We start from the raw sequence: 10,871 nt of genomic DNA, 5'->3' as shown, positions 1-10,871 counted from the left end.
CTTTTAGACACACCTCCCGCCACAAGTTCTAGAATTGCGAACTTTAGAGCTGGGGAGTTACGTTCAAATCTCGGCATCAGCTCAACATCCTGTGATTCCAGGCAAATCACTATGGGGCATATTACCAACAACTAGCGATAATTATCGCTATGTTGATTTAGCGGCGATATTTTTATCGCCGAGCTGCGGCGATTTTAATTGCTTAGGAACCTTGCTATTATCAAGGTTTATCTCCTAGCGGTAAAAGTCGGCCGAAATGCATGAATATCGCTGAAAAGTCAGCGATATTCATGCATTACCGAGCTAATGCTCTTAGCCATGTTATCCACCTACCAGTGGATAACATGGCTAAGAACTGCTATGGGGCAGGTGTTAGCTTTTGGAGATATTCACGCTTGGAAATAGGAGATAGCGATGGTAGCGACTATTTCCAGTCGCTAACATCTTGGCACGCCCACTTTGCATGTTAGTGATAAATATCACTGACATGCAAAGCGGGGCTCAAGATGGTCGCTATCTCCTACTAGCTGTCGCTAACTGGTGTTAGCGACCGCTAGGTAATAGAGAGATAATTTTATCTCCGCTTTCTTGGCTTTTAAAGCCAAAAAAGCGGAGATAAACCCCCTTGATAATATGCCCATATGTCTCCCCGTGCCTACCACAAATGAATTTGTTGTTCTGTAATGTAAATTGTGCTCATGCCATGTTGTCGAGTTCGCGCTATATAATATTGCAAGGAAAAATAAGGTAGTTCAAACACTACTGAACGCGCACTGTTAAGTGCATCAGCAGTGCACTGTGAATCGGAGCGTTTCACAGGCCTGTCACAGATAAGAAATGCTATCAAAACGAAATCCTACAAAACAATATACTACTGGCCGGCAGCAATTCATACCCGGACAAAGTCGGGATGGGCTGCTAGTTTAACATATATATAAGTGACTGCATAAATAAGTATTTTATCTTAACCATTTATCTACAATTGCTTTACTACTGAATTACAAAAACTAAAAACTTAAAGTACCGGACCACTTGAAAGTCTGAGTTGATTAAATCCAACTTAAATCTATATATATTACCTTCCTTGTACATCTATACCTCTCATGTACTTATGTATGTTTATATTTATTACTTTACTTATAATTCAGCATCTCCAATGCTCTACCCTATATCTCGTCCTATACTTCTCTCAATGTATCCTCTACCTCCACTCTCTGACTCCTCTCAATCCTCATTCTACTACTGTGATCCCCAAAATAACCCTCTCTAGACTCTTCCCTCCTCTTCCCCTCCTTGCATCATCTCATACCTCTTTTACTATTCAGATCTCCCAAACAAGCCTTTCTAAACCCTATCCTCTGACTCGTCCCCCCTCTACCTCCCCTTCACTCACCCCAAACCTCCTCATAGCAGCTCAAAAAACAAAAACTCTTCCTAGACCTTCCCTCTTCTATCCCTCCACTATCCTTTTCAATACAACTAACAGACTAACATGTCCACCACTAGAATTAATTTCATATTTCACTTTACTAATTCCCCACTAATCCTATTTGGGTTCCGGAGTAGCATGCTACCTGCCGAAAAGCACTTCAACACCTCATCAGGGGAAGCAAGCGCTACATAAATGCCAACCCTTCCCTCTTCTAGCCCTCTGCTATCCTTTTCAATCCAAATTACAAACTCATATCTCCACTGCTCAAATTAATTTCATATCTCTCCATACTTATTCACCAAGAATCGTTTTTGGGTTCCGGAGTAGTGTGCTGCTCACCAATAAAGAACTTTGATGCCTCGTCAGGGGTAGTAAGCGCTATAAAAATCCAATCACAATCTTGGCTGGTAAAGGCTGGCAAGATATTGGCTGATAGTTGCTATGCTCTGCAGATGAGAGACTGGCCTTTTTTATTGAGAGTAGGATTGAGGATTTTTCCAACCCTTAGGCAAATAGCCCGAGTTGAGCATTCCATTAAAGATGTCAACTAGGTGGTCAGATATTTATTCTGGGACCGGCTGAAGGGTTTTTGGAGGACGTGGGTCATGGGTCATTTTAGATGTCATAGTGCCTAATAATTCTTTGGTGGTTTTTTGTTCACTGAATAACTCTGTTCATGACTCTACAAGGCAACCCGTAATTCAGTGGGGGATTGGAGCCTTACAACTGTTTTCAGGAAAGTCAAATTAAAACATTGCTACTTCGACCCTATTAAGTCACATCTCATGACCAGATATGTGTGCAGCTTCTATTTCTAAAATCCCACAAAAGGGTTTCCGTCCTGCACATAAACAATCATTGAAACAATGACTTTCTTTTACCTTCTATGGGGCAGATTTACAAGCCCCTTACGCCTCTTTTACGCCGCTTTGCATCACTTTTGTGACGCAGCGGCGGCGCAAAAGATGCGCCATGGTGCGGGGTAATTACAACGTGACTCATCTTTCAGATGCGCCATGTTGTAAAGCCCTGCGCCAAAAGGAGACGTTCCATCGCGGGGGGGGCGTTCCGGTGCAGGAACACCTCCCAAAAGTGGCTGAGTGAAATCTACAAGATTTCACTCAGTCACTTTTGGGTCCATGATGCGTCAAATCCCAGCGCCTGCTTGAAGCAGGCGTAAAGATTGATGCAGCATTGTGGAGATAGAGCCCCCCAGAGCATTGCGACTCAACTCCAGCAATGCGCCGCTTTTACGGCACAGATGTGTGACGCATCTGTGCCGTTTTTGCCCCATGGTGTGCCGCAATGTAAATGCGGCGCACTAATGGTGGCAGAGCCGCGGTGCACAATAAGTGGCGCATCCCTGTCGATATGCAGGGGTGCGCCACTTATTGTAAATCTGCCCCTATGTGTGCTAATGGAACCCTTCCTGCACAAAAACAATCTCCCCACCACGCAGGCATCCTTAAGGGTGCCTGCGCCGGCGCATGGCAGCAGTGTGTGCGGCAGCGCAGGGAGAAGCACAAGATGTGACATATGGTTGTAAATATGTTGCATCCCTGTGCATTGAAAGTGCCTCCATGCGGCGCTGCCAAATGGCATGTGTTCCGCACTGAGTCCCTTTCTTGTAAATCTGCCCCAAAGTCCCTAAGCAAAGCGCAGAAGCAAACAATTGGTCCAGGGCCCACAAAGTACATACAACAGATGATCCTGGGACACAAGCGCCATAGGATAGACCTGAACAAACAGAACAGAGCCACGTTATAAATTATTTTTTTGTGCAATTTTATATAGCGCGAACTCGACCCGAGGGTATCGGAGCGCTTCACATGAGCCCCGGTCGTTTACACATGCAGGCACGGGGAGATGAAGTGATATGCCCAGATTCACAGGATGTGGACTCGACCCCGGGGCTCAAACCCAACGGAACACATCGTCCATTTGATGAATGGCGAGACTAGGAGAATGTCTGAAGACCCCATCATCATAACACCCCGTGTACGAGCGATGATGTGGGAAGAAGCATCTACACCTGTGCCGATGAAGAAGAGAACCGATGTGTGACTAACAGCTTATATTATTTCACATGTAAAATTATCCCAAAGAAGCAGTTCGTTCCCAGCAACAATCCAACTATAATGATTCTTTACATTTGTTACTGCCACACGCAGTACAACGACAAGACGCAAAGAATAAGAAAAACTGATGCCATGACTAAACGCATAAATGAGCAAAAGAAGGTTCGAAATACAACTTGCGTCACTTTGATGTGATGGTTGTTTTAATGCACCCTAATAAAACATCCTTAAATATAATAAATGAAGAGAACAATAATATATTATTTATTCTTAATGAATGTATGTAGTTAGCCGAGAATGAAACCGTTGCTGTTGCTTCGCAAAGAATTCTGGTCATACAAATTTCTAGGAGGATTATAGGGGCATATTACCAAGCAATAGCGATAATTATCGCTATTGCTTGGTGAGAGACAAAAATTTACTGCTGCACTGCGGCGATTACCAAGGTTTATCGCAAATGCAATAAAAATTGCCGCAATGCATGAATATCGCTGAAAAGTCAGCGATATTCATGCATTACCAAACTAATGCTCTTAGCCATGTTATCCACCTCCCATTGGATAACATGGCTAAGAACTGCTCAGGGCAGGTGTTAGCTTTTGGAGATATTCGCGCTTAGCGTGAATATCTCCAAAAGTTGGTAATAGGAGATAGCGATGCTAGCGACTGTTTCCAGTCGCTAACATCTTGGCACGCCCACTTTGCATGTCATTAGTGATAAATATCACTGACATGCAAAGTGGGGCCCAAGATGGTCGCTATCTCCTACTAGCTGTCGCTAACTGGTGTTAGCGACAGCTAGGTAATAGGGAGATAATTTTATCTCTGCTTTCTTGGCTTTTAAAGCCAAAAAAGCGGAGATAAACCCCCTTGATATTATGCCCCCTAGCCTTCTTGTTTGATTGGCTGCATAAAGGGCTGCCCCTCTCTTTTCGAATTGTTTTGTTACGTGGCTCTGCAAAAAGGATTCATGTCTGTTCCGAGTGTCCAGTGCGTTTTAAGCGCAATCTCTCTCACCTGTTGACAAATATGTCCTTTTATTTGTGCTTTCTGGCTTCGCGGGTGGAGCGACCCACGAACCTCAAGTTTCCAAACTACAGTATCATCATAATTAAAATCGCTATGAATGTGGAACTGAAAACATTACAGCATTTCCTCTTCTCCCACATCAATGATTTCTTCATCTACTCCTTTTATTTGGAAAATGAAATGAACACAACAGGCTGCAGCCTTGAGGGTCCAGTACCTCAGCTCGTCACCAGATGTCCCTGTAGTCACCTGCAAAATGTACAGCCTGCAGCATGAGGTCCCTTGGTCTTCAAACTTTTTGCTCTTTTTATTTATTTATTTATGCGTTTTTATATAGCGCGGACTTTACCCGAAGGTGTCAGAGCACTGTACAATAGGAACAGAACTGATACATGAGAACATTACAAGTGAACAAATTACAAAAGCAAACGCTAAGTTACATGAGGCACAAATGACAATTGTGCACAAACAATTCGGGGCAGATTTATGATGCCCTTGCGCCGCAATTGTGTCACTTTATTTGACGCAACTGCGGCGCAAACAATGCGCCCTATTTACAACGTGGAGATGCGTCACGTTGTAAAGCACTGCACCATAAGGAGGCGTTCCTGCGCAGGGGGGGCGTTCCTGCGCAGGAACGCCTCCTGAAAGTGGCTGAGTGAAATCTATGAGATTTCACTCAGTCACTTTCAGGCCAATGCTGCGTCAAACCCCTGCGCCTGCTTGAAGCAGGCGTAGGTCTTGATGCAGCATTGTGTAGATGGGGCACCCCCGAGCCTTGCTGGAGCTGCGTCGCGCTTGCGATGCAACTCCAGCAATGCGCCACATTTCCGGCACAGATGCATCACGCATCTGTGCCGTTTTTGCACCATGGGTGGCGGAGCTGTGCCGCACGTTAACTGGCGCATCCCTGGGGATGCGCCAGTTAACATAAATCTGCCCCTAAATGTTTTGAGGTCTGGCCCCCCCCTCCAATACTTTATGGCAAGGATTGGGAGAGTGGGAGGGCCATGGCTGGGTGCAGGAGTCGGGACTTATGAGATGATTTCCGGAGTACTTTTTCTATAGTTCATGAACCACCCTAAATATGAGAGTTATAAAACAGCAAAGGAATCAAACAAAAACATGTAGGGGCAGATTTACAATAACTGGCGCATCCCTGCATATCAGCAGGGATGCACCAGTTATTGTGCGCGACGGCTCCGCCAGCATGGATGCACCGCATTTACAAAACGGCACAGATGCGTCACGCATCTGTGCCGTAAAGGCAGCGCATTGCTGGACTTGCGTCACAAGCACGACGCAGCTCCAGCAATGCTCTGGTGGGCCCTATCTTGTTAATGCTGCGTCAATCCTTAAGCCTGCTTCAAGCAGGCGCAGGGTTTTGTCGCAGCATGGGCCTAAAAGTGAAAGAGTGAAATTTTGTAGATTTCACTCAGTTATTTTTGGGAGGCGTTCAGGCACCGGAATGCCCCCCCCCGTGCAGGAACGCCTTCTTCTGTGCAGGGCTTTACAACGTGCGCATCTCACATCTCTGGCTCAGCTCGAGGTCCTATTGGAACCTTGAGCCAAATAGGAGCAGAGCTTTCATGTGGCTTCTACCTGCCTCCCTCCCTTTACCCAGGATCTGGCATTAGGGACAGAGCTGCACAATGCGGAAAAGGGGCTCCAGGTGCAAATCTTGGTGTCGGCTCAACACCCTGTGATTCTGGGCAAATCACTTAATCTCTCTTTGCCTATAAACAATCATGTAACCTTGTGTAATGTAACTGATGCACATTTAAAGAGCTCGGCCATCTCTGGTTGAGTTCACGCTGTATTTAAAACCTGCAGAAAAATTTTGGGGAATATTATCAAGAAACAGAGTTAAAATAATCGCTGCTTTAGCGACAGAAAACTGCTGCTAAAACGGCGATAATGGGCTTGATAATATGCCCTTGAGAGTTCCAATAGAAGCCCATGTTTTGGTGTCAACATGGCCTTCCATTGGAATTCTCAAGGGCATATTATCAAGCCCATTATCGCCGCTTAAGCTGCAGTTTTCTGCCGCTAAAGCGGCAATAATTTTAACTCTGTGCTTGATAATATGCACCTAAGTAAGCGGAAAAAACAAACCCTTTACATACGGAAAGGCAAATAGATATACATTTTCTGCTGATTTGCAAAAAATGTAACCAGAAAACCAAACCTGGATAAATCGTGGACTCCTCGCATATCAAATTGTGTGATCTTAGGGCAGAGGTCTTCAAACTTTTGGATGCCGAGACCCCCCTGTCAACATTTACATGCGTAAGGACCCCCTCCTGCCAAAAATTTCTAAACCTCTAGGCAGGGATACTGGAATTATGAGGCAGTTGAGTACCAAATTATGCGACAGGCTTGACTAAATTGTGCGAGTAGAAAATTTAAATAATGTACTGTGATGCTGCGTATTTTGGGATAGCATTGCTTTATTATTTTGAAATTCTTTAAACACAGTAACACTGAGGAAAGATTTCATCCCATCAGTACCAGTTTATAACCAAAATACAGCAATTAACATCAGAAAGATGTCTGAAGGGCCTCCCAATCCGCAGGAATACACGCTGCCACATTAGAAGCTCATTTGGCCATTGCCAGGAGCAGCAAGGGTCCCTTCAAACCTTGGCGGTCTTGTGCAGAGTTAAGCAGTTTACCCATGCCCCTTTCCTCTCACACCTTCCTTTCATCCCTCTCTTCTCTCCGCTCCCAAACCCGGATCCCTCTCTCACATTGCAGGCAGATGGTTATTAGCCCCAGGACACCTTTTGGTAACAGTAGTGCACTACAAATATAAATAACTAGCAGCCCGTCCCGACGTTGTCCGGGTATGAATTGCTGCCGGCCAGTAGTATATTGTTTCGTAGGATTTCATTGTGATAGCATTTCTTGTCTGTGACAGGCCTGCGAAACGCTCCGATTCACAGTGCACTGCTGATGCACTTAAGAGTGCGCGTTCAGTAGTGTGTGAACTCGAGTTTCCCTACTTTATTTTCCTTGCAATATTGTATAGCGCGAACTCGACAACATGGCATGAGCACAATTTACATTACAGAAGAACACATTGATTTGTGGTAGGCACGGGGAGACAAGGTGATTTGCCTGGAATCACAGGATGTTGAGCTGATGCCGAGATTCTAACGTAGCTCCCCATCTCTAAACTTCGCAATTCTAGAACTTGTGGTGGGAGGTGTATCTAAAAGTGTATGTGGGTGCTGGGCATCAATGAGAGAGACCTGTGCATTTTTCCAATTGGTGGTGAAAAAATAAGAGTATGTTGCTGGAGATGTGGGCCGCCGTGCCACCAATGTACTTACGGGGGAGGGTAAACACCCATTATTCCGCATATTTCTTTCCGCATACCATCACTCTGCATACTTTCATTACGAAAGTACCATGACTCCACACTGCCATTATAACGCATGGCATTACATTTTATATGCTTTTACCACGCATACATTTACAACGAAATTCGTTGTAAATGCATGAATGGTAAAAGCATGTTTTTTAAAAATGTTTGGATAAGGCAAGTATGGGTATAGGGGTATATGTTTTTGGGTATTGAGGTATATGTTTTGGGGTGTTTGGGTATTTTAATGGTTCAGATATAGTTTTGGGTTTTGGGGTACAGGGGTATTTTTAGGGTTCAGGGCTAGGTTTGGTTTTGGGATACAGGGGTATTTTAGGGTTCTGGGCTAGGTTTGGGTTTTGGGGTACAGGGGTATTTATAGGGTTCAGGGGTAGGTTTGGTTTTTGGGGTACAGGGATATTTTAAGGGTTATGGGCTAGGTTTGGGTTTTGGGGTACAGGGGTATTTTAGGGTTCAGGGGTAGGTTTGGGTTTTGGGGTACAGGGGTATTTTCAGGTGTATGTTTGGGTTTTGAGGTACAGGGGTATTTATAGGGTTCAGGGCTAGGTTTTGGTTTTGGGGTACAGGGGTATTTTTAGGGTTTAGGGATAGGTTTGGGTTTTTGGGTACAGGGTATATTTATAGGGTTAAGATGGGTTAGTGTTTAAGGGTGTTGGGGTATTTTATAGAGTAAGGGTGGGTTATGATTATGGGGTGCAGGGGCATTTAAAGTAGGGGTGGGCGGAATTGACGTGAACTTGGTACAATAAATCCACAATATTTAGTTCCGTCAGATTTCCAATTATTAAAACAGGAACCTCATATATTCAAGGTAAAATAACAAGTATTTCTACATGCTAAAATGCATATAGTCATTTCACAAAAGTGCAATTAGCTTCCAGCAAGCAGTGAGAGAGGTGATGATTTTGAGATCAAGCCCCTGCAAACCATTATGGGACGAGATTAGCAGTGGGAAGTGAATATTATAGTATCCAAATAATTCTACAAAGAGCTGCAGTTCACCTCGTTCTCCCCAGTTGTCCCCAAGAGGCAAATGCAATAGCATTTAAAATATTATACATCAAGCTGCAGTTTACCTCATGGTCCCTAGATGTCCCTGATGAGGCAAATGCAATAGCATTTAAAATATTACACATCAAGCTGCAGGTCACCTCATGTCCCTAGATGTCCCTGATGATGCAAATGCAATAGCATTTAAAATATTATATATCAAGCTGCAGTTCACCTCGCCGTCCCTAGATGTCCCTGATGAGGCAAATGCAATAGCATTTAAAATATTATACATCAAGCTGCAGTTCACCTCGTCGTCCCAAGATGTCCCTGATGAGTAAAATTCAAAAACATTGAAACCCTTTCATGAATGCTAAAAATTATGCTAAGCTTATCCCATAATGCTTTGCAGGGCCTTTTAGTTGTATTTTTGCCCATAACTGTGCTTCGGGTGGTTCTAAGAGAATGGGACCTCCACTGAATTACTATTTAAAGGGAGTAGGAATGTATAGAACCTGGGAAGAAAAAACTACCCTCGTGACGGAATGCCCCCAGCGATTGTCACACCTCCAGCACATACCCACAGCACAATGCAGACACGCCCACAAGGGACTACTTTGCTGACACGGTTCTTTTACATTTTAAATGTATATGGTGGGCGTCTGCATAGCCTATGTCCTTCTGCTGCAACTGCCCTTTCCAACGCTGTATTGGGTGTTGTGATTGGTGCTGTGGTTCCCGAGTTTACCTGGCCAAAAGGTGCAAGTTCTCTCTTTATAATAGTAGTATAGATAATAGGCAGAAACAGTGGATCCACTAGACCCGAACTTTGGGGTAGTTTAACTCTCCCAGCCAGGACTGGCCCTAGCACTGGTCGCACACGGTGCAATAGTCTTTCCACCTTCCCCATGAATTCCCTCACTACCACTCACCAACAATACACAGCATCTCTCTATATCACCTGTCTGACAAAATACTCATAGTTTACTCACACTCACTTCTGTGATGTGAATGGTACATCTTCTGTGTACCAGGTACTTTAACTTTCTGCACTGTGTGGGTGACAAGAGTGCCCATGTGACTGCATGGAGAGCAATGCAACAGTGTGAGAGTAGGGTAAAAGGAGTGACTACAGGTTGAGTGAGGTGACCATATGAATTTTGGTTCGGTTGTAAGTGCAGAGTGGGACAAATTAGTGCATGGTTAGCGATGGCCTTGTTTGACTGAGCTACAGATTGAGCAGTGAGGGGGGACAGGTGAGTGAAGTGTCACATGAGTGCAGGATGAGAAGTGTGCTCGTGTGACTGCAGGGTTAAGTACAGAGTGAACAATGCAAGCACATTTTTAGTGCAGAGTGATCACTGTGAGAGCAGGGTGAGCGGGTGAATGTTGTGAGTACATGGTGATCAGTGTTAGTGCATTGTGATCACTGTGAGTGCATTGTGATCACTGTGAGTGCAGGGTGAGTGGGTGAATGTGTGTGCAGGGTGAGTGGGTGAATGTGAGTGCAGGGTGAGCGGGTGAATGTGAGTGCATGGTGATCAGGGTGAGTGCATTGTGATCAGTGTGAGTGCATTGTGATCACTGTGAGTGCAGGGTGAGCGGGTGAATGGTGTGAGTGCATTTTGATTAGTGTGAGTGCATTGTGATCAGTGTGAGTGCATTGTGATCAGTGTGAGTGCATTGTGATCACTGTGAGTGCAGGGTGAGTGGGTGAATGTGAGTGCAGGGTGAGTGGGTGAATGTGAGTGCATGGTGATCAGGGTGAGTGCATTGTGATCAGTGTGAGTGCATTGTGATCACTGTGAGTGCAGGGTGAGCGGGTGAATGGTGTGAGTGCATTTTGATCAGTGTGAGTGCATTGTGATCAGTGTGAGTGCATTGTGATCAGTGTGAGTGCATTGTTATCAGTGTGAGTGCATTGTGATCACTGTGAGTGCAGGATGAGCGGATG

The sequence above is a fragment of the Lissotriton vulgaris genome, unplaced genomic scaffold, assembly GCF_964263255.1.
Source record: "Lissotriton vulgaris unplaced genomic scaffold, aLisVul1.2 SCAFFOLD_224, whole genome shotgun sequence".
Taxonomy (NCBI): Eukaryota; Metazoa; Chordata; class Amphibia; order Caudata; family Salamandridae; genus Lissotriton; species Lissotriton vulgaris.
Note: the sequence above shows the minus strand (reverse complement) of the source record.